The sequence below is a fragment of the Rhinatrema bivittatum genome, chromosome 2, assembly GCF_901001135.1.
Source record: "Rhinatrema bivittatum chromosome 2, aRhiBiv1.1, whole genome shotgun sequence".
Taxonomy (NCBI): domain Eukaryota; kingdom Metazoa; phylum Chordata; class Amphibia; order Gymnophiona; family Rhinatrematidae; genus Rhinatrema; species Rhinatrema bivittatum.
The window spans coordinates 772,775,788-772,799,299 of record NC_042616.1 but is presented as its reverse complement, the minus strand read 5'-3'; the positions used below and the strand labels follow the sequence as shown (position 1 = coordinate 772,799,299).

The 23,512-nt window shown below is 49.5% G+C and overlaps 1 protein-coding gene and 1 long non-coding RNA gene across 8 annotated transcripts in view; one reads left to right on the top strand and one right to left on the bottom strand.

Moving 5' to 3' along the window:
* Window positions 1–23,512, top strand: part of ASAP1 (ArfGAP with SH3 domain, ankyrin repeat and PH domain 1) — a 975,348-nt gene that overhangs the window by 51,595 nt on the left and 900,241 nt on the right. The gene's annotated exons all lie outside the window — the stretch shown is intronic.
* The window catches only part of LOC115085714, a 50,267-nt gene that overhangs the window by 1,290 nt on the left and 25,465 nt on the right, over window positions 1–23,512 (bottom strand). The window lies entirely within an intron of this gene.

The following is a 23,512-nucleotide window of genomic DNA, read 5'->3' as shown; positions in this document are numbered from 1 at the left end:
CTCAAGGTATTTTTACTTTGGGTAAAATATTTGTGCTATAACAGTAACAGTCAGAATGAATAGTGCTGTGCTGCTCTGACTAGATGTAATTAATTATAACTAACCTTGTGAATTCCTGCCAATTCCAAGATATGTTGTTACAATGCACTGAGAGAGTAGTATTTTAGTAAATTGCTAGTTGGCAATCGCTGTACTTTATTACAATCATACTTAGCAATAAAAACTGTCCATGTGTCACCTGAGTCAGGTAACTCTAATACTACCACTTAACATTTCTATAGGGCTAATAGGCGTGCCCAGCATTGTACAGACACATAGAAGGGACAGTCCCTGCTGCATGGAGCTTGCAATCACTAAACTAATATAGCAAAATCAAGTTTGCTTACTGCAAACGGTGTTTTCTGTACACAGCAGGATGAATTAGCCATTAGATTTGAGTGATATCATCTGGCAGCACCTAACAGATTTGTCTCTCTGAGCTAGATGAGCTTTGAGCTCTACTGAGCATGTTCAGGAGTTTCATATAGAAACATAGAAACATAGAAATGACAGCAGAAAAGACCAATCGGCCCATCCAGTCTGCCCAGCAAGCTCCCACACTTATTTTCCAATTCTTATCTGTTTCACCGAACACCAAGTTCAGGGCCCTTGTTGGTAACTGTTTGATTCAAATTTCCTGCCATCCCCTGCCATTGATGCAGAGAGTAATGTTGGAGTTGCATCAAAGGTGAGCATAAGGCTTAATGGTTAAGGGTAGTAACCGCTGCATCAAGCAAGTTATCCCGATGCTTGTTTACCCAGACTGCACAGATCAATGCCTTGTTGGATGGCACACAGGCATTGTCTCGTGAGTCTCCTCAACTATAACAGAACTAATCTACCTTTTGTAATCAACTCTCCAGGAGACAGGTGGAAATTCCATGGCTAATACATCCTGCTATCTACGGAAAACACTATTTATGGTAGGCAAACTTGCTTTTTCCTTTGTGAGCGCGGAGGCGTGGTCGCTTTCTCAAGGGAGATAGTGAGCCCTTGGATCACGGCGCGGCTCAGAGAGGAGCCCCAAGACACAACGTGAGAGGTGAGCGAGTATAAGTACGGGCAGAGCAGGAACAAGGCTGGAGTGAAGACAAGACAAGGAATGTCTGGAACAAGAGCAATGCAGGCTCAGCCCTCTACTGGACCTACACTTACCAATGAAACCCAGCAACACAATGCTGGTCTCGAGAGTAGCCCTCTGGCTACTCAATAGCCTTTCCAGACCCGCCACTTGGAAACGATGAGTGCTCTCAGTCTCCAGACGGACAGGAACAAGATGAGACAGGAACTAGAAGACTCAGATGAAGACTCGGGATACTCGGAAGACTCAGACATAGACTCAGGATACTCGGAGGACTCAGACAAGGTTTCAGGTTACTCAGAAGACTCAGACAAGGTTTCAGGATGCTTGGAGATCTCAGGCAAGGATTCAGGAGAAGGTACTGGGTGAGTACTGCTTCGCAGCGCACCCTACACAGCCACCCATGGTTGATTACGGACCATGCCGAAGCGAAGCAGACTCCAGACGAAGCAGTGGAACTTGAAGCCAGGACATGAAGAAGATTTAGGAGAGGCCTGCACCGAGGTGTGCCCTACACAGCCGCCTGTGGCTGGTCGCGGACCACGCTGAAGCGGAGCAGGTTCTGGCAGAGTCTTAGACATGGACTGAAGCAGGCACAAGTTACTCCAAAGACCAGGACAGGATTCAAGACTCAGGAACTTGGCATTAAAAACAGGAGTCTTCCAGAGGTTTGCGCTGCAGTCATGAAGGTAGGCCTTGTACCACAAGACGCCCTACACAGCCCCCCATGGACTGGTCACGGACCATGATGGTGGCATGCCCGTAAAGGTGGACAAACAAGGAACCAGAAAGCTGGACTGGGAACATCAGGACTTGGAACATCAGGACTTCTGGAACAGGCTACGAAGGGCTTGGAACATCAGGTCTTCTGGAACAGGAGACAAAGGACTTGGAATATCAGGAACAAGGAGCAAGCGACGAAGGAATTCCAACGAGGAATGAGACTAGGAATATCAGGACGAAGGAAACCAGGAACATGAAGAACAAGGAACGAAGAGCCATCAAGACACAGGAAGACCACGGAGGACCTGGACCGGAAGGAAGACCACAGACCACTGTGAAGACTGGATCTGAAGGCCCAGGGGGACTGAAGCAGGACCCTTTTATAGGGCTGAACCAGGCGAGGATGGGTGACATCATCGGTGAGGGCAACGGGGCTTTTCCAGCCTCTGGCCCTTTAAAAGTACAGAAGAGGCGTGCCCCCACGTCTAAGAAGGTCAGGAGGATGGAAACATCAGCGGTGTCCCTGCCACATGGGAAAGGAGGCAGGCAGCGGCGGCAGTAGCGGCACCCCTTACCGCGAAGAGAAGGAACAGGCAGCGGCAGGGTGGCTTCCAGCTGCTCGTCCAGAGGACCCCTGCGGCGCCTCCATGCCACGAAGAGGAAAGCAAATGTTGCTTACCTGTAACAGGTGTTCTCACAGGACAGCAGAATGTTAGTCCTCACATATGGGTGACATCATGGGATGGAGCCCAATCATAGAACACTTTTGTCAAAGTTTCTAGAACTTTGACTGGCACCTACTGGGCATGCCCAGGATGGCACTAAACCTGCAGCCAGCAGAGGTCCCCCTTCAGTCTTGTTTAAAGCTACAGGAAGTGCCGAAAAATAAAATAAGAAAACATAACGAACCCAACACCGCGGGGCGGCGGGCAGGTTTTGTGAGGACTAACATCCTGCTGTCCTGTGAGAACACCTGTTACAGGTAAGCAACATTTGCTTTCTTACAGGACAAGCAGGATGGTAGTCCTCACATATGGGTGAGTACTGAGCTGAGGATGTACAAGAAATGCACCAAATGTACCCTGATGTGCAATAGGCATTAGGACTGGGGTGAAATTTGGTAGAGAGCATCCTGAACCCTAACAGGCAGGTGGAAGGGTGTTGGTATGTCAAGTTGCGAAAAGGTTGCGCAAGACAGACTGGCCGAAGATGGAATCTTGTCTTCCGGCCTTGTCTAAGCAATAATGGGCTGTAAATGTATGGAGAGAACTCCAGGCAGCAGCCCTGCAAATATCAGGAAGCGGTACCGAGCGGAGGTGTGCTACTGAAGTCGCCATGGCCCTCACAGAGTGTGCTTTAACACAGTCTTGAAGTGGAATGCCTGCTTGCTGATAGCATAAAGATATGCAGTCCGCTAACCAGGAGGAGAGAGAGTCTGCTTACCCACAGGCTGCCCCAATTTGATGGACTGGAAAGAGACAAACAATTGAGTGCTTTTCCTGTGGGCAGCTGTACGGTCTAGATAGAACGCTAGAGCCCATTTACAGTCAAGGTATGCAGAGCCTGTTCTCCTGGATTGGAGTGGGGCCTGGGAAAGAAGGTAGGTAGTATAATGGATTGATTAACGTGAAACTCCAATACTATCTTAGGTATCTGCCCCTAGATAGAAAAAAAATCACATAGAAATAATGTTAGTGACTGGCATAGCACCGTCATATATGCTCATGTGAGGATGATTTTAAAAGCTTCGATAAGTATCCAAGCAAGTTAAACATATTTTCCAACATGATAGGCTGTGGGTGAAATTATCCTAAACCTAAGCTGGCTAAAATCTGGCTGACAAGATTTAGGATGCAACTGACCATTGGGGTTAGCCGACTAGTGTTGAAAATCAATACTAGACAGCTAAGACTTCTCTCCATCCCAGAAACACCTCAGGGGCTACACATTATACAGCAGCTAAATCTAGTAGCCTAGTGAAATTAGGTGGTTAAATTAAGCTGCTCAGTGGGTGAAATTATACCCCATGTGTGATTTATCCAGATAATTCCTTAGCTAGTGTGACGCAGCACAACCCAGTCAGGGGCGAGAAAAGCCTGGGTGTAGTAAGAAAAAGCCAAGCTGTACCAGAGACAAACAGCAGAGGGACTATTTCTGGCCATCCCGTTCTAATCTGGGAGGGTGGTGGTAGCCGTCCTCCCGACAAGATACAACATACGACTGTGGTCCTGCATCCCGCAGGGCTACACAAATTGGCCGGAACAAAAGTCACACAAGGTGACTTGCAGTGACATTGCTGTCCAGAGGTGCTTTCCCAAGTTCCGAGCTTAGAATGGGGGGGGGGGGGGGGGGGGGGGGGGGGCGGGGGTACAACTGCCAGGTATGCTCCCCAGGCTATACGTCAGAAGCTGGGAAGGAGGGGAAGGGGACTGTAACACTGGCAGGGAGGCTTCGGGGTTACTCCCGTCTGCCCAAGCGGGACCCCGAGGCTCGTGGCTGACTAAGGGCGGGAACGCCTCACTTCTCCCGTACACGCGCTCCGTGGAGGGCTTGCGCCACTGCCTGAAAACAAAAGCCTAAATATGAACTAGCAGAGAAGGCTGGGGTCCGCCGAGAACCTCACAGAGCCCGTCTGCTATTGCCCACTTCCAGATAAATTCATCCAGTGTATCCTTGGCCACAGCATGCTCAAACTCAGCCCTCACCCTGGCCTGCACCACGCAACGAAACAGAAACATGCAGTCCTCTGGGGCACCACCTTCTGTCGCCACAGTCCGTGCCAATGGATAACATGTTTCGCTGTGGCGATGAGGTAGTTAACTAGGCGGTCCCTGGCCCGCAACCTCTTATTGTTCGAGGTGGTGCGACCATAGATAAACAGGTGAGGGCTGAATTGCAAACAAAAACGTAGGAGGAGGGCTTTCAATTCCGCGAGGAATAGTGTTAACCGGGGACATCAAAGGAAGATGTGCTCTAGCGTGTCTTCCTCCCCGCAGAATTCACACCCTCCTCCCGATCCCCGGATGCGTGCCAGCAGGCTGCCTGTTGCGATGGCCCCGTGGGCGATATGCCAGCTCAAGTCCCCGGTGGGCTTCGGGATCAATTCCGAATAGAACTGCTCCCACCGGGGCTTTTGCACACCACCCAATACCCTCCGCCAAGGTGTATCTGGGCGGCTAGAGAGGGTAGCCTGGTGCACCAGATCGGTCAGCGCCACCTTCAGGGCATCTTGAAAAGGCACCCGCTGGAGCGCATCCAGCCTGCTAAGGCTGTGGGGGGGGGGGGGGAACAGGGAGGTCAAGGGGGAGGTTGAGGGGGTCCTCCCTGTCCCCTCCCCCCCCCCCCGTGTTGTAGGGGGCCGATAAGCAGGTCCGGGAGAACAGGGGGAGGGATGGACAGGGGTGGGGACTCCTGGCCTGAAGGACCCCCTCGGATGGGCTGGAGGGGCCGTGGGGTAAAAAGGCCCCGTATCTCTCTGAGCAAGTGACCAGCTACATACGGGTGCCCCATGCCCATGCGCTGAGCCAGCACTTCTGGGGACACCCAACATCACCGGTCTGCGCTCAGATCTCCGACCCATGTGGTCCCGGACTCTATGAGCCATCGGCGCACCTGAGGGGACTCCAGGGCATTCACAACCAGAGCGGAGTTGTGAATAAGGGGCTCTTCTGGAGTATCCAAACTCAGGGGTGCCAAGGGATCTCTTGTTCCGGAGACCACACTCCAGGCTTTGAAAATATCGCGCGCGTACACTTCCGTATCGATCACTAAAAGCCCCCAGTGGGCGCCACTGCGGAGGCAGGTCTGCGTACAGGAATCTCCGCAAAGCCTGGAGCTGCAGGGTGTGGACTTTGCATCTTATGTCCACCACCTCCTGCCCTTCCTCCCTGAGGGGGAGCCCCAGGACACCTGCGGAGACCCAGTGCCTCCTCCCGGCCCACAAGAAGTCCAGCAGTTTCCTCTGAGTCTGGGAGATGAACTCCGAGGGCGGCCTCAGGGCGGCCAATCGGTGCCACAGCATGCTGGACACCCCGCCTCGTCGGCCGACCTGAGGGAGGTGGTCCGTCGGCCGACCTGACGGAGGTGGTCCGTCCTCATGGTTCACCACTAAGGCCCTCCCTCGGAAGGACATGAGCTTGACCAGACCCTTCCACGACCCCAGATGAACTGTGATCTTCTCCTCCAACTCCTTCCAGTTCACCGGGACTGCAGACTTCGCAGCGGAGAGGTGGACACCCAAATATTTCAGGGTCCCCCTGCCCCAAGAAAAATTATCAATCTGGCTAGGGGGTGCATCCACCTGCTGTGGCCCTACCCAAAGTCCGGAGCTTTTGGCCCAGTTGATTCGGGCTGAGGATGCGGATGAAAAAACCCGCTGGCAAGCTCGCACCCTCTCCAAATCAAGTGGTTCCTGGACAATGAGGAGTACGTCGTCAGCATAGGCCGACAGGGTGATCCGCATCTCCAGCGCCTGCAGCACCAAGCCAATGAGCCGCCTGCGCAGAAGACACAGAAACGGCTCGATGGCCAGGGTGTAGAGCTGTCCGGAGAGCGGGCACCCCTGACGCACTCCTCGACCGAATGCCAGGGGCGCCGTCAAGGACCAGTTGACCTTGACAAGGCACGCTGCAGAAGAATACAGGACACGGAGAAGACCACCGAAACGGGGGCCGAATCCGAATGCCTGCAGGGTTCCCATGAGGTACGTATGATCCACCCTGTCGAAGGCCTTCTCCTGATCAAGGGACAAAAAGGGACAAAAAGCCTACTGACAGACCGGCCCTACGGCAAAAATGAAGGAGGTCCCGGACCAAAAAATGTTGTCAAAGATGGTCCTGTCCGGGACGGTGTAGGACTGATCGGGATGAATCACACCTGCCAGCACCAACTCTAGCCGCTGCGACATCGCTTTGGCTACGATCTTATAGTCTGTGCAGAGCAGGGAGACTGGACGCCAATTCTGAATGTCACGCGGGTTGCTGCTCTTGGGCAAGAGGGTCAACACCACGCGGCGGCTGGAAAGAGGAAGCGCGCCGGTCTCCCAGGCTTCCTCTAGGACCCGCAGGAGGTCAGGTCCTAGGAGATCAAAAAAATGGGCGAAGAACTCAACGCTCAGTCCGTCGATGCCCGGTGTCTTATTGTGGGCATCTGACCCAGCGCGGCAGATAGGTTGGCCAGAGTGAAGGGCTTCTCCAGCCTCTCCCTGTTGCACTGACTGAGCGCGGTAAGCCCATCCCACAAGTCCCTGCTGGCATTGGGATCAACATGGTCCGGAGAGAAGAGGGCAGAGTAAAATTCCTGTGCCCTCGCCCTGATCCTTTCCGGCTCCGTGAAGGGGGTTCCATCGGCGGAGAGCAAACACGTCATCTGCCCCTTCTTCCCCCCGTAGAAGAAGCGCGAGCTGCAGTCCATTTCACGAAGGAACTGGACTCGCGAGCGTACAAAAGCCCCTCGGCGTCGCCGCTCCTCGAGGTCCCGAAGGGTGCGCTTCTTCTCCTCATACTCTGCCTGCAGCTGGTGCTCGGCATCAGAGAGCCCCACCTCGAGAGTGAGCAGCTCCCCCTTGAGCTGCTCCGTCATGAGACGCCGCTCCCTGTTAACGTCTCTAGCATATTGCCTGCAGAGAAGCCCAAGGCGGATTTTCCCCACATCCCACCATTTGGCGAGCGAGGGGAAGTCCGACTCGAGCTCGCACCAGTCTCCCCAAAACACCCAGACCGCTGTCACGAGCCGTTTCTCCTCTAAAAGCGAGTTGTTAAAGTGCCAATAGGCAGCACGAGGCTCGACTGAGTCGAACCTCACCTTCACGGTCACCGCATGGTGGTCCGTAAAGGCTGCCACCTCATTGGCACTAGAAAGGGCTCGTGACATCAACCCGAAGGAGAAATAAAAACGGTCGATCCGAGTGCGAGACACCTGTCTGAGCCTCACCCTGATAAAGGTATGGCCGTCAGATGCCCCAGGGTGCTGTTCTCGCCAGACGTCAGCCAAGGACAGGCGACGGACCACCTCCCTCAGGTCGGACGACGAGGCGGGGTGCCATTCGCTCCCCATACGGTCGCCCCCAAGCACGACCTCCTCGTCGGCGTCCAGGGCATCCAGATGTTGGCGTCCAAATAGGCCGACATTTGGTTAAAAAATGCTCCACGTTCGGGTCCGGAGTTCGGGGCATACATGTTAACTAGATTAATCGTGCAGCCCTTGATCCAGGCCCGGAGGTGAAGCATGGTACCGGGCACGACAGGTCTGACATCCAGAAACTCGGCCTGCAGGGATTCCACTAGCAGGATGGCCACCCCGCCGGATAGCCCGCCGGAGTGATTGAGCTCCACCCTGCTGCGCCACCCCAGGAGCCAAGCTGCCTCAGTCTCTGGGGTGGAAAGGGTCTCCTGTAGGAAGGACCCCGAGTACCCCCCCCCCCCCCCGCCTCGAGGAAGGAGAGCACCCAGTGCCTTTGGAGACCCCTCCTGCAGCCGTTGATGTTCAAAGTGCCAAATGTCAAAGCCATTCTCTGTCAGCAATGGAAACGGTCACATGGAGCAGCAACTTACAAGGAGTCGCCTGCCCCATGTCAGTCCTTTTTCTCCAGCCCGTCAGGCTGGCCGAGCACCTCCTCAGATGACAGGAGGAGGGTCGGCTCAGCCAAGGGAATGAGGGATCCCGGGAGGCTATGGGACGCAACGGAATCCGCAGGCCCTCCCATCAGGGAGTGACCCTCATTCCCTGCCTCCCTGTGTTGGGAACTGGACCTCCCCCTGAGAACTGGGGTAGGATCAGATGGGCCAGCAGGTAGAGATGCACAATGAGGAGGAGCTCCCACATACATCTCCTCCTGGATGTTACCCTGAACAGCAGAGGGGACCTTCTGCACACTCTGGAGGGGAGGGGGGAGCCGCTCCTCCACATGTGTCCTCTCCTGCCTGCAAATGTTCAGCCAGAGTCTGTAAAGGCTCTGTGTCTCCGCCGATCCCTGACTCTGACTCCGGAGGCCTTCCTCTCCCCACCAACACATCCCTGGAGGGTATGTTCACCTCTTGCTTCGGGTGGGGAGAGGTAGATGGTACAGCAGGCACCTTGTCAGAGCCTTCAGCAGGGAGTGAGCTGTACAGGGGGAGGTCCATAATGGGAGTGAAGGGGAAGGGGGACTCCAGAGGCCCAACGCAGATGAGCTCAAGGAAGCTGTCTGCATCCCAGACCTGCTTGGGAACCCCTGAAGCATCTAGGGCAGGCAGTCCTGATATTTGCGGTGGGGCCTTCCTCTTCGGGCTGGAAGGGCCAGCCTCAGGATGAAAAGTCCAAGCTGACCCCTCCGCAGTAGCCTTGTGGCCCGACTCGTGCTCTTGGAGTCCCCTCTTCCTATTCGTACCAAAGGTTGGAAGGGGAGCAGGCAGAGAAGCATCCTGCCTTGCTTGACCCGATGAAGGCGGGTTGTCACCCACCTCCCCTCCCGGTGCTACCTTCCCATCCTTCCCCTGTTCCAAATCCTTGGAGGCCTCCTTAGGATAAGGAGGGTCCTGTCTCGCAGCCTCTCCGGTCCTATCAACTTTCTGGCGGGCGCGAGTTCTGCTCCACCTCTTCGGTGGGGGCCCAGCAGCCTTAGACTCGCCGCCAGAGGGGGGCGGAGAACTGTCCACTCCACCAGCACGGGGCGGCTTAGTCCTTTTCTCCAGGCCGCCGTATCTATTGCTGAGGTCGTCTGTTGACCCTCCGGTATCAGACGGTGCATGTCGGAGGCTAGTCGCCGGAGGAGAATCCCCCGAGTCCTGCCAAGACGATGCAGCTCGCTGTTCCCCAGGCTCGGCACGTACAGAAGATGTGACGGACGGCTTTCCCAGGGGCAAGGGGGCCCTGGCATCTGGGGTACCGCTCTGGAGCTCAGCGGCTCCAGGAGGACCGGCTGTGGGGGTGATGCTCTCAATCCCCTGTGGGGCTTGTCCTCGCTGTCGAGGACAGTCCTTCCATACGTGCCCCACCTCTTTGCAGAGGTAGCACCGGTCCTCCACGGTGGTGTAAAAGATCTTATACGAGCGGCCCCCATCCAACACAGGGAACCAGCCCTCGATGCCTTCCTTCCCCCTGGAAGCACGATCCATGCTTGACGTCTGTGAGACTCCACATGCTTCATTGCCTTGGTCTTGAACCCTAGGGGCAGGACCGCGATGGAAGATCGCACATCCCCCAAGGTACTGAGCTGCTGCCTCAGCCCGGCCTCTGTCAGGAAGGGTGGGACATTGGACAGCACTACTCTCACCCCTTGTGCATCTAACGGCTCCGAAGAGTGAAACAGACCGCCGACCACAAGCCCAATGACCAGGGCCTTGTGGGTGGTGGCCAGGGAGCAGAAAAAAATTACCGCCCTGCCACTCTCCTTGCTCGCTGAGTGGACATTCTCCGCCCCCACGACCTGTGCTGCTGCCAGTGCGTACTCCTGGATGCTGTCCGTGGCCAGCATCTCGCACCTGATGGCGTGTTTCTGGCTTAAGCCCCAACGTTCCCCTGTGATGACACTGGAGGGTGGGGGGCATGGCCTGCTTGTCTCATTGCCAACAGGAGGGGTGGGGAGGGGACCAGCTGCGAAGGCTGCATACGACCGGGCAGCTATGGGTGGTGTACCTGGATCTGGCTCCACCCACTTTGTTTTCTCCTTTTTCTTCCTCCCCGGTACCCTTGGTGTTCTTGCAACTTGTGCCTTGGGACGCAGTGGTGGGAGGGATAGGCCCACCTCCAGCCTTTGTGTATCTTGCCAGGATGTCGGTGCCCAGCGGTAAGGGGAGTACAGGAACATGTACAGGGGTCGTTCGGTGGAGAGACCCCTTACGGTTACGATTGTCACCGGCTGAGGCGAGTCTATCAGCTGACCCGCCCTCACTGTTAATGCCATGGTTAGTGGTATCCACCCCGGCCTGGGTATCGCGCGCAGGTTTCAACGGCTCGGCCTGGAACTGTGTCCAGGGTGTGTCTTCACCTGTGAAGCCCTCCTTCACAGGAGGAGGCTCCTCCACAGCAGGTGCCCTGCTTGGGTGGGGAGTGAAGTGAGTTCCTTCTGCCCCAAGCTGCCCCAGGCAATGGACCCATTTCACTTTCTTAACCAGCTGTGCAACGCCGGTCTCTGCCGGTCTTTGGAAAGTCTTAGAGGGCCCTTCACCCGGAGTCCCGGGCCCTAGCCCATCACAGGGCCCCAGGGCTGGCTCCCCAGGCTCCTCCGTCTTCCGGAGCTTGGGTTTTGTCGAGTTTTTGTTCCTCCACCTGGCTGGACCCTTCCGGGGCATGATGACCTTCTGAGTGGTCCCTAGGCGTTGGTGGTGCCGCCAGTGGTGACGAAAGGGGGGCCTCTCCTCACTACAATAGCCTTAATTTTGTCGATGAATGAGCCTCCGCTGGTACTCGCAGCCTTCATGGGATTTTACTAAGTGGAAAAAACTAAAATAACAAAAGGACGGGAAGGGGGGGGGGGTTAGACAAGGAAAGGGAAGGAAGCTCAGGAGACTCAGGACGTCGGAGGGGCCAATTAAGGCTTAATAGATGAAGGCTGTGCACAGGCCTAACCGGTTCTATGCACGATGGAAAAGCCGATATGGGGGAAGGGAAACTCAAACAAAAATGAAAAAAAAGAGGGGGGGGGGGGGACAAAACTATTAACTTAGGAACACACAGAAAGAGAAACCATTACACTCAAAAGAACAAATGAACCACAGACTAACAATTCAACAAAAGAAACAAGGGACAAACAAACAAACAAACTTACAAACAAAACCCACAAACCTACAAGCAGACAAACCAGGAACAAACAGATGAACAAACCAGAACAAAACTACCAAATTAAAACTCTAAAGAAATAGGAACAAAGAAAAGAAAATGGGAGAAGGGAGAAGGAACAAACTGAAGCTGCTCCTGCCACACCCAGGTGCCTGGCTTGGGAAAACCTCAGCAGAAATGTTTAAAGTGGCTTACTTGGGTGAGGCAATAGCAGCAACAGCGAGTCCAAACTCCCTGGGGGAGAAAAAGGGAGATTCTCCCCTGCCTTGGGAAGAAAGAACCAGGGGAAAAGTTCCACTGAAGGAAAGCAAAAGCAAGCAGCTCTCTCCTCTGAGAGAACTCCAGAATGCTCCCTCCAGACAGCAGAGGGTTCTATTTCAGCCCATCACAAAACAAGTTTCGGGAGGGAGGCTGATAGCCTCTTCCCGACAGAAACAAAAGAAATATCCATTGCGTCCCCTGCATCCTGCAGGAGCGCAAAAATGACTGAAAACAATGTCACAGGTGTCACTATGACAAGCTGTCGAAGGTTGCCTTGGCTCACGAGCCCTGAGCATGAGGAGTGGAAAGGGGGCAAGGAAGTCTCCTCTGCTTAGGTGTCACTCTCCTGGGACTACTTGCAAGAGGGAGCGGCCGACTTCAAGGCCTGGGAAGAGGGGGATGGGTGCCATAACCCAGGCAAGGGGGCTGTGGGGTTGCTCCCAGTTGTCGTGACTAATATAAGGGCGGGAGCACCTCACACTTCCCGTACACGTGCTCCCGAAGGAGGGCGTGCAGACAGCAGAGGGTCCTATTTCAGTCCAAAAGCGAAATAGACCTGGGGGGAAGGCAAGGTGGCCGTCCCCCCATCAGAACAAAGAAAACCAACAAGTGCGCCCCTGCATCCCGCAGGGTACGCAAAAGAGGACTGAAAATAAAGTCACAAAAGGTGTCATCATGACCAGCTGCGAAGGAGTCAGAGCTCATAAGCTCCTGGGAGGAAGGACGGAAGGGGAGGGGTGGGATGGGATGGGATTACCGTAACCCAAGCTGAACAGCAGGGGGTGGTAGTTCGTGACCAGCTGTAAGGGTGCAGGCCCATGAGCCTTGAGCAGGAGGAGGACAGGAGGGAGAGGGAAAATGCACCACTGAGTCACCTGCATAACGGGGCAGTCGGCTGCAAAGCCCGGGAGGGAGGAACGGAAGGGAAGAGTGGGAGGGGATGCCGTAACCCAGGCGGGGGGGGGGGGCTGTGGGGTTGCTCCCAGTTGCCCACATGGGACCCCAAGGCTCATGACAAGAACTAGGGCGGGAACGCCTCACACTTCCCGTACACGCGCTCCCGAAGGAGGGCGTGCAGACAGCAGAGGGTGATTATGAAAGGCAGGGAGAACTACAACCCCCAGGTTTCTAGAGTCACCACCTGACCCGTGGGCTGAGCAGGAGCTGGAACAGGTGTCAGAATTGAGAGGTAACGATTCTGACACAGCTGAATCCATGGAATTAGAAGAGGAGGGCATGCCAGCGTGATGGCAGTGGCCAGATAAATCTAGCCCCTCAGAACAGAAGGAGGAGGAGATGGAGATGGAGATAGGCTCAGGCTCTCTGATGCAGTAGTCTTCCAGCTTGGGGATGGACACAGAGTGAGTAACCCTAATGAGGGATGGTAGAGGAAAGTTTGTTTAAAAGAATGTTTTGAGTTTATACGGGAGGACTAGTTTAACACTAGCTGTTTGGTATGGGACGGCCCTAACTGTTGCACAACAGGAGGGGGGAAGAGGAGTGTTGTGTTTTCCCCCCGAGTGGGAGCGGTAGTGGCTGGCTAGAGTGACCACAGTGCTGGAGGACATTGTTTTGGGGAAGCTGTTCACTGAGCATGAGAGGATAAAGGAACAGCACCGTGGAACTGCAATATAAACTGTTTTTCTTTCAAACTTTGTTTTGTACCGCTTGGGAGTGAGGGGGCTAGGCCTTGTGCTCTCAGAGAGAGAAATCTCGAGCCCAGATAGGGGCGGCGGGGCTGAGCCAAGCCCTGGGCAGCCTGGTGGACGGCAGGACAGCGTGGAGAAGGCGGTGTGACTCAAGTGAGAGGCGTCTGGGGACCGGGACGAGCAGCAGATTGGTGGAGCAGGGTTGAAGGGCCCTTACACTAGACAACTATTTCTCACTGAAAATTCAGCCCTAAGTTACAGTATAAGCTTGCAGTTGGTTGCTAGTTTTATGCTTTTTTTTTTTTTTTATAAGAAGGTGTTGTTCCTTTTGTAAAATTTCCATGTACATAGTTTTTATCTTGTAGTGGCAACACATAAAAAGGCAAAACTGAGTCACAAAATTAGTCAGCGCAATGCCAGGAGATGTAATGCGCTACTTTCAAGTGGTTTGTTTATAGTGATGCTTTGAGACATCTGTGGACTGTGAACATGATGCCAGTATCTCTATCCATAAGCTGACAAAAAGAACAGAAGGCAAAACACAGGGCTCGATATATCCAAATTCTTTTTGGGTGCTGCAAGCCAAACAGCGAGAAATATTTGTTTTTTGCCAAATGTTAAAACCAGATATTAACGGATGTTCAACAAGAAAAGAAAATGTTCGGTACTACTAAAAAACAGTATTGAGTGTACACAGGAGGAGAAACCATCACAGACATTTCATTAATAACTTCATTCTATTCATAGACACAAGCACAAACACCCTTGCACCCAAATACAAAAGTACTTTTTATTTGTCTCCAGCAGCTTTCAAACATGAATACATTTTACTCCTGCTTGAGGTTAGCATGTGTCTGGATCAAAGCACTACCGCATCTGTGCAGTTCCCAAAACTTCCTATAGAACTGATGTTGACTCTTTTAGAGATCAGTTTTCAAAATGATTTACATGGTTAAAAAGGCATTTTAGCAACAAAAATAATGTGTGGCAAAAGATAACCAGATCAATAACAGTCAACAAAGAAACTTTTTTTATTTTGCATATGCACACATCAGTTGTGCATAATATTAAACTCCACAGTAAATGATATTATGTAAATGAAGGGCCCGGACACGGCCGTGTTTCGCATCAGGGCTGCGTCAGGGGGACCATGATATCCACAGATCTATAATGACAAAACATTACTCAGTTATTGTACAGGCAGGCGAGCACAAATGTACAAACATAACTTAAACTGAGAGGGGAGAGGAAACCAGGACAATGTGTATGAGATGTGAAAAGAATAAAATACAGAAAATACCAATTATAAAAACAAAGCAACGAGAGACTAAAAACCAAAAAATGCAAAGTGGTAACCATCAAAGCAGGTAGAAAGGCAGGGTTGAGAAAACGAGTTAAAAAAACAGGATCAACTTGAAGGTAATTAAAAAGAAAAAATAATTATTATTATAATAAACTTATTAAAATTAAACACATGGGAACCCCTAAATATCTACTTTCCTGAGTGAGGGAGACCAGTACATGTGGAAATAAACCCTATATAGATCAGTAAGGTTGTAAAGAATTGTAAGATGTTTGTTCTTTTCACATCTCATACACATTGTCCTGGTTTCCTCTCCCCTCTCAGTTTAAGTTATGTTTGTACTTTTGTGCTCGCCTGCCTGTACAATAACAGAGTAATTTTTTGTCATTATAGATCTGTGGATATCATGGTCCCCCTAATGCGAAACAGGACCGTGTCGGGGCCCCTCATTTACATAATATCATTTTCTGTGGAGTTTAATATTATGCACAACTGATGTGTGCATATGCAAAATAAAAAGTTTCTTTGTGACTGTTATTGATCAGTTTATCTTTTGCCACACATTATTTTTGTTGCTATTTATCTATATGTATGTGCCGTTTACTCTGCGCTTCTTCCGTGCTAGTGTCTAAAAAGGCATTTTAACCATGCCTTCTCTCAATGCAGCTAAAAGCTTGAGAATTGTTCCACAACACTAAACCATTTAACCCTACTGAGAGAAGACTTTCCTGAAAGCTTCTTCAGGTTGGGAAGAAGTACATAGATGGCATTTTTCAAATCTTTGCATGTACTTTTCCAGCAAAGTTTTATCTGCAGAAAAAGCAGATGCAAGTGACTGCGCACACTTTGTACTCATAGCCAGTTTTAAAGCAAAAGTTGACATATACTTTTGTTTTGAGAAATGGTGCAAAATCCATGATAAAAATACATGTGGTACTTGTTGCAGTGCGGATAGTTTAAAAGTGTCCCCCTTAAAACTGTTTACACCTGAATAAAAGTTACTGTTAGGAACATGGTTTGCGAGATAGCACCGTAAGCTGCTGTACTCATCTTGAGGCCACCAAGAGTGGCCCAGGATGCTGTCAACACCCTGCCATGACTGGAATGTCGCTGTCTCCTCAATGCTGCTGTGCTGCTCCTGTCTTGGAACCTTCTAAGGCTCGCGTGGGTGGAACTCCCTCTTTTAAATGACCTGCGGCAGGAAAGTCCCCGTGGCACCCTTTGATGATGTTATCTAGCCCTTGCTATAAGAACATAAGAAGTTGCCATACTGGGTCAGACTGAGGGTCCATCAAGCCCAGTATTCTGTTTTCAACAGTGGCAATCCAGGTTAAAAGTACCTGGCAAGCACCCAAACATTAAGTAGATCCCATGCAATTAATGCCAGTACTTTGCAGTGGCTATTTTCTAAGTCAATTTGATTAATTGTAGTTTATAAATTTCTCCTCCAGGAACTTATCCAAACCTTTTATACACCCAGCTATACTATCTGCCCTAACCATATCCTCTGGAAACCAATTCCAGAGCTTAACTATGCTTTGAGTGAAAAAGAATTTTCTCCGATTTATTTTAAATGTGCTACTTGCTAACTTCATGGCATGCCCTCCAAGTCCTTCTATTATCCAAAAGAGTAAATAACCGATTCACATTTACCCGTTCTAGACCTCTCATGATTTTAAAGACCTCTATCATATCCCCCTCAGTCGTCTCTTCTCCAAGCTGAACAGCCCTAATCTCTTTAGCCTTTCCTCACAGGGTGATCGTTCCATCCCCTTTAGCATTTTGGTCGCTCTTCTCTGTACCTTCTCCAGTGCAACTATATCTTTTCTGAGATGTGGCAACCAGAATTGCACACAGTACTCTAGGTGCAGTCTCACTATGAAGCAATACAGAGATAGTATTATATTCTCCGTTCTTCCTAATAATCCCTAACATTCTGTTTACTTTTTTGACCGCCACAGCACACTGAGCCAATAATTTCAATGTAGTATCCATTATGACGCCTAGATCTTTTTCCTGGGTGGTAACTCCTAATATGGAACCTAACATCATGTAACTACAGCATAGTTTATTTTTCCCTATATTCATCACCTTGCAGTTGTCCACATTAAATTTCATTTGCTACTTGGACGCAAAATAGTCCAGTATCGAAAGTTCCTCCTGCAATTTATCACAATCCGCATGTGATTTAACTACTCTGAATAATTTTGCATCATCTGCAAATTTGATCATCTCACTCGTTGTAACCCTTTCCAGCTCATTTATAAATATATTGAAAAGCACTGGTACAAGTACAGAACCCTGAGGCACTCCACTGCAAATCTGACCATTTAGTCCTGCTCTCTGTTTCCTGTCTTTTAACCAGTTTGCAATCCACAAAAGAACATCTCCTCCTATCTCATGACTTTTTAATTTTCTTAGAAGCCTTTCATGAGGCACTTTGCCAATGCCTTATGAAAATCCAAATACACCACAGCTACTGGTTGACCTTTATCCTCATGTTTATTAACCCCTTAAAAAAATTTAGCAGATTTATGAGGCAAGACTTCCCTTGGGTAAATCCATGCTGGTTGTGCTCCATTAATCCATGTCTTTCTATATGTTCTCAGATTTTATCCTTTAGAATAGTTTCCACTATTTTTCCTGGCACTGAATTCAGGCTCACCAGTCTCTAGTTTCCCAGATCACCCCTGGAGCCTTTTTTAAATATCAGGGTTACATTGACTACCTTCCAGTCTTCAGGCACAATGGATGATTTTAATGATAGGTTACAAATTTTTACTACTAGATCTGAAATTTCATTTTTTAGTTCTTTCAGAACCTGGGGTGTCTACCACCTGGTCCAGGTGATTTACTACTTATTAGTTTGTCAATCTGGCCTACTACATTTGTTGTGGATATGGACCTATAGGTCATAGAAGAGTTGGTGTAATCTGCATGGAGGAGCCCTACAGGTCCCCACCATCAGCAGGTGGAGCTGGCAGTAGCAGAGGCCCAACTAAAGCTTTGCCAAAACCAGCCCACGTTCCCCTAAGGTTGAGCCCTCAGGTGCCGGGGCTCGTTGGTCTTAGGTATGGGCCTCTGTGGATGAAATCATTGCAGGTCAGCATGGAGAAGAAAGCAGAGTCAGGACAAGCAGCAGTCAACAGGGTTAAGTTCAGGCTGTGGTTGGAGGCAGGCAGTGTTCTTTTAGTGTTGTGGTCAGGGGCAGGCGAAGGTCAAGCAATGTCGAGGTCCAATCCGAAGTCAAGCAGGAAGACCAATCCAAGTCAATGCCAGAACTCCATTCCAAGATCAAAATCAGAAGTCCAATCCGAAGAGACGAGGTAATGAAGTGGAGAAAGGAGATCTAGGGACCACAGGAGCAAGATGAGAAGTTGAAGACAGATAAAGGAAAGACTGATTATGAAGACAAAAACTCAGGAGACAAACCCAGACTGCCAATGAACCAGGAACAGGACTCAGGAACACAAGAATGGCACACAGCAGAAACCAGGAAGCAGGAATCAGGAACGCAGAGGCAAAACACTTCTCCAGGAGGAGTTGACCTATTGCCGAAGTGTAGCCTGCAGAGTGAGGTTGCCTTAAATACTGAAAGAGTCTGATGTCATCAAACGGTGCCATGGAGGATTTCCTGCCACTGGCCCCTTAAATGCTGGCAAGTCAGGTGTGTGCATGCCTAAGGAAGCTGTTGTGTTTTGGACATTGAGGCATAGGCCCTTGGTTGCTGCAAGAGATGGCACCTCCCACAGGGCTGTGCCCTGTGGGGACTTGCAGCGATAGGCTAGCTCCGAACAGAGATGGACACAGTGAAAGTTAGTCTTTATTATACTGCAACATAACCTGAGGAACGGGTAATGATCCCAGCCAGTAGAGGAGATGTCTGATGGCAATGTTCCGTCTGAAGGCTGCAGAGTGGAAAAGGCAGTTACACAGTCTCACTAGGTCCTGAGAGGGCGATGGGTCTGGTAGTGGTCCGCGAAGCAAGGTAGGCCGAGAACCCAGGCCTAGATGGAAAAGACAGTGAGAGTAGATCCGGTAGTGGTCCGCGGTGCAGGGTAGGCCGAGGATCTATTTAGAGAGAGATGAGACAATGCAGAGACACAACTGGAGCTGTAGTGCTCACTCTGATGCTGGCAGTTGTAGTAGGAGAGAACCCCCAAGGAGCGGAGGTCCGGGACCAAATAAAGCCCCTGAGGATCAGGTACCTTAAGCGTCCTTGTAGATGGTAGGCAACCCTAGGGGGTAGACAGGAGCGAGGCAAGGCCCCCGAGGAGTGGGTATCTTAGGCGTCCTTGTTGGTAGCAGATAACCCCGGAGGGTGTAGAAGAGTGAGGAAAGTCCCCCGAGGAGTAGCTACCTAAGTTGTCCTGGAGCAAGAGTACACAGAGCAGAAGCGTCTGTTCTTGGTGACTTCAACTTACACATTGATTCTACTCCCTACTCGCCTGCCTGCTCCTCAATCATTGATGCACTGTCATCACTGGGTCTCAATCAAATTATCAATGGCCCTACGCACAAAGCAGGTCATACACTAGACCTAATCTTCATCAATACCAATTTTTGGTTTAACCACCAAACGAAGATATCAAAAATACCATGGTCAGACCCCTCTATCATCCACACAAATCTATTTTCAAATTATAAACGCACCACAAGAAAAAACACAATCAAATCCTTCTCCTATTGTCCACCTTTCTGCATTGAAACTCTTCAAGCAAATCTTCAAACTGAACTAACAAATATAGATCTATCAATCAAACACAGAAATCGCAACATCTTCCTGGATCACCATAACAAACACAATAGCAGATAAGATAATCCCATAATAACTAAAATTATAAAAGAACCAAAAAATCAGAATCTTTGGTACAACAAAAACATCAGAGCAGCCAAAAGGAAACTCAGAAAAATAGAGAAATTATGGAGAAAAAACAAAACAACCATACTACTAAACACATACAGAACACATACAAAAAATTCATCCATAAAACAAAAAAAGACTTCTACACCAAAAAAATAACCAAATACCAACAAAACCCTAAGAAGCTCTTCAGCATAGTAAAAAGCCTAACAAAATCATCTTTCGACGATCAATCACTTTCAACACCCAAGATCAATAGCAATGACTTCGCAGACTTCTTTAACGAAAAAATCAAAATCCTCATAAGGAACAACCTAAAAAATGACTCACAAGACCAGAAACTACTGAACATTCAAACAAAAACTTGGTCCAACTTTGAAACAGCATCTTCCTTAGAAATCCAAATGATCATTAAAAAAATGAACCCAGCTAAACACCCTATTGACGCCATACCCATTACAACAATAAAAAATCTCGAACCACCAATAACCAAACATTAACTAAAATTGTAAACCTTTCCCTCATGGAAGGAATCTACCCAGAATGCCTAAAATCGGCAATCATCAAACCCATTCTAAAAAAGAATAATCTAGATCCAGAAAACCCACTGAACTACAGACCCATATCAAACCTCCCATTCATTGCCAAAATCACTGAGAAAATTGTCCACATTCAGCTCACTGACCATCTAGATGAAAACAACATCCTCCTACCCACTCAATTTGGCTTCAGAAAGCAACTGAACACTGAAACCCTACTACTTGCAATGAATGACTTCGTACTCAAAGGTTTTGAAAAAGGCCAAAGTTACCTTCTAATCCTGCTCTACCTATCAGCAGCCTTTGATACAGTAAATCACTCTATATTGATTAATCGTCTAACTGAAATAGGAGCTAACAAAACAACCCTTCAGTGGTTCTCCTCGTACCTGTCACACAGATCCTACCAAGTGCAGCTTAATGATTCCCTCTCAAAGAAAATCAACCTAAACACTGGAGTTCCCCAAGTATCCGCTCTTTCAGCGACGCTCTTTAACATCTATCTGCTCCCATTATGCCACTTCCTTTCAAATCTGAATCTAACCCACTTCATCTATGCTGATGATTTTCAAATATTAATCCCAATAAAAAAATCATTAAAAGAAACATACAAATTAACAGCCAATTACCTAAACAACATAAAGGAAATACTAGCCAACCTAAAACTCATCCTCAACTTCGACAAGACTGAATTAATATTACTAGACAGAAAGAACAACTCTCTTCAAATACCACCGCTCAACCTCATGAACCAAAATTCGATCATATCTCCAATCAACCATGCCCACAACCTCGGAGTAATAATTGACAGAGAACTTTTATTAAAAAACCATATATCAATAAAAATCAAAGATGGTTATCATAAACTACTTACACTCCGTCATCTAAAACCTTTTCTCTCCAAAAATGACTTCAGATCAGTCCTCCAATTACTAATTTTCTCCAACATAGACTACTGCAACTCTCTTCTTCTCAACTTACCTCTAAACACCATTCTCCCACTCCAAATCCTGCAGAACGCAGCTGCAAGAATCCTCACAGGAGCAAAAAAGCATGACCACATCACCACATCACCCCAACACTTATTTCACTTCATTGGCTACCAATAAGATACAGGATTGAATACAAAGTCCTATCCATCCTACATAAAATTATATGTGAAGAACAAGAAAATTGACTAAGCCCCTACATACAACTATATACCCCAAGCAGAAACCTTAGATCAGCAAATAAGGGACTTCTAAAAACACCACCAACGCACTCACATCAACTCACCTCAACCCAAAAAAGAGCAATCTCCCTTGGTAGCCCAAAACTTTGGAACTCCCTACCGACTAAGCTCAGAACTCAAGAAAACTTAAAAACCTTCAAAAAGGAGTTAAAACATGGTTGTTCAACAAAGCATACCAAGTCACCCAATGAACAACACCATCGCCCTCCAATCGAACCTCATGAATAAATAAATGAAATTCATCACATCTAGGTTTTCATAAATAAGAAATGAAACAAACAAAAAAACTGAACTAAATCCTTACACATGTTATCCCTTATACTTAATAAGTTTGTACTTTGCATCCCTTGTTTAACCCCCCTTATCCCTGTAACCTTATTTTGTAAACTGTTATGATGGCGTTATTTTGACATTTCCGAATGACGGTATATAAAACTCATTAAATAAATAAATAAATAAAATCAGCATGGAGGATTCCTTGCTAACTCGTATAAGGAATCGTGAACGGAGTTTAAATATCAGAGCTAGTGACGTCATGTGGTGGGGATGCTCCCGAGGTTCCCGCCATGACGCACGTAAAGGATGGGGCTGCGTGTGCGTGCCCTAGATGACTCCGGGAAAAAGATGGCGAACGCAATTGCCCATGCCAGATCGGGGACGCTGGAGGGGTCGGCGTGGAGAAGCGGAGGCAGCTATCTTCCCAAAAGGAACCTAGTCAGGCAGAAAAAAGGCAGGCAATAGAGGGCGCAGCCATCTGTGACTGACGGGCGCAACAGTACCCCCCTTCCAAGGGCCCACCCCAGGGGGTTTCGGCTTACGAGGATGAGACTGATGGAAGCGACGGATCATGTCTTTATCCAGGATATTGTCCATGGGCGCCCAGGAGTTCTTCTCCGGTCCGTATCCCTTCCAGGAGATAAGGTACTCCCAACGTTTACCTCTCTTGCGTACATTCAGTATGTCATCAAGCATATACGCAATATCCTCTTCGGCATCAAGTGGTGCTGGCTCCGGGGTTTTGTTGGAAAATTCAGACAGGACGAGAGGTTTCAGTAGTGCCACATGAAAGGCATTATGAATCTTCATGGATGGCGGTAGCTTCAAACTGTAAGTCAAATTCCCAAGACGTCGGAGGACGGCAAAAGCTCTGACTTCCCACGGAGCAAAACTTGCAGAGGGTAGCTTTAAGCAGAGGAACTTTGTACTAAGCCATACCTTATCCCCAGGCTGAAATTGTGGTGCCTTCCTGTGGTGAGCATCTAAGTCTTTTTGGCCCTTTCACCCGCCTTGAGGAGTAGATCCTTAGTCTCTTTCCACAATTGTTGTAATTCCATTGTGGTGACTGGAGCTTCTGGAGATGTCACGGAGAGTGGCAGAGGTAACGGAGGTAATGGTTGGCGACCATACACCACTTGAAAAGGTGTTGATCCCATAGTAGCAGCTGGATGTGAGTTTAGGGCGAATTCAGCCCAAGGGAGTAATTCTGCCCAGTCACTTTGTCTAGTATTCACATATGAGCGTAAGGATTGTTTGAGTGTCTGATCCGCTCTGTTTAGCCATTGGACCGTGGGTGATAGGCTGAGGTCAGGTCCAATGCGATGTCAAACTTCCGACACAGAGCTCTCCAGAAGTTTGCGGTAAACTGGACGCCTTTATCAGACAAAATGTGTTTGGGCATGCTGTGGAGGTGAAAGATGTGCTTCACGAATAATTTAGCCAGTTCAGCAGTGGATGGTAATCCTGGCAGGGCCACAAAATGTGCCATTTTCGAGAATTGATCAACGGTCACTCAGATCGTATTGTTCCCGGCAGAAGGGGGTAAGTCCACCATGAAGTCAGTCGCGATGTGTGTCCAAGGTTCCTCTGGTACAGGCAGAGGTTGGAGGAGACCCCAGGGACGTCCGGCAGGAGGTTTTTGTCTTGTGCAGGAGGCCACGTAGGCTTGGACATCAGTCTTCATAGTAGCCCACCAATAGAAACGTTGGAGCATGGCAAATATAAGGCCTTGCCAGGGATGGCCGGCCAGACGGGAGTCATGTGCCCACTTTAGTAATTTCTTTCTCATT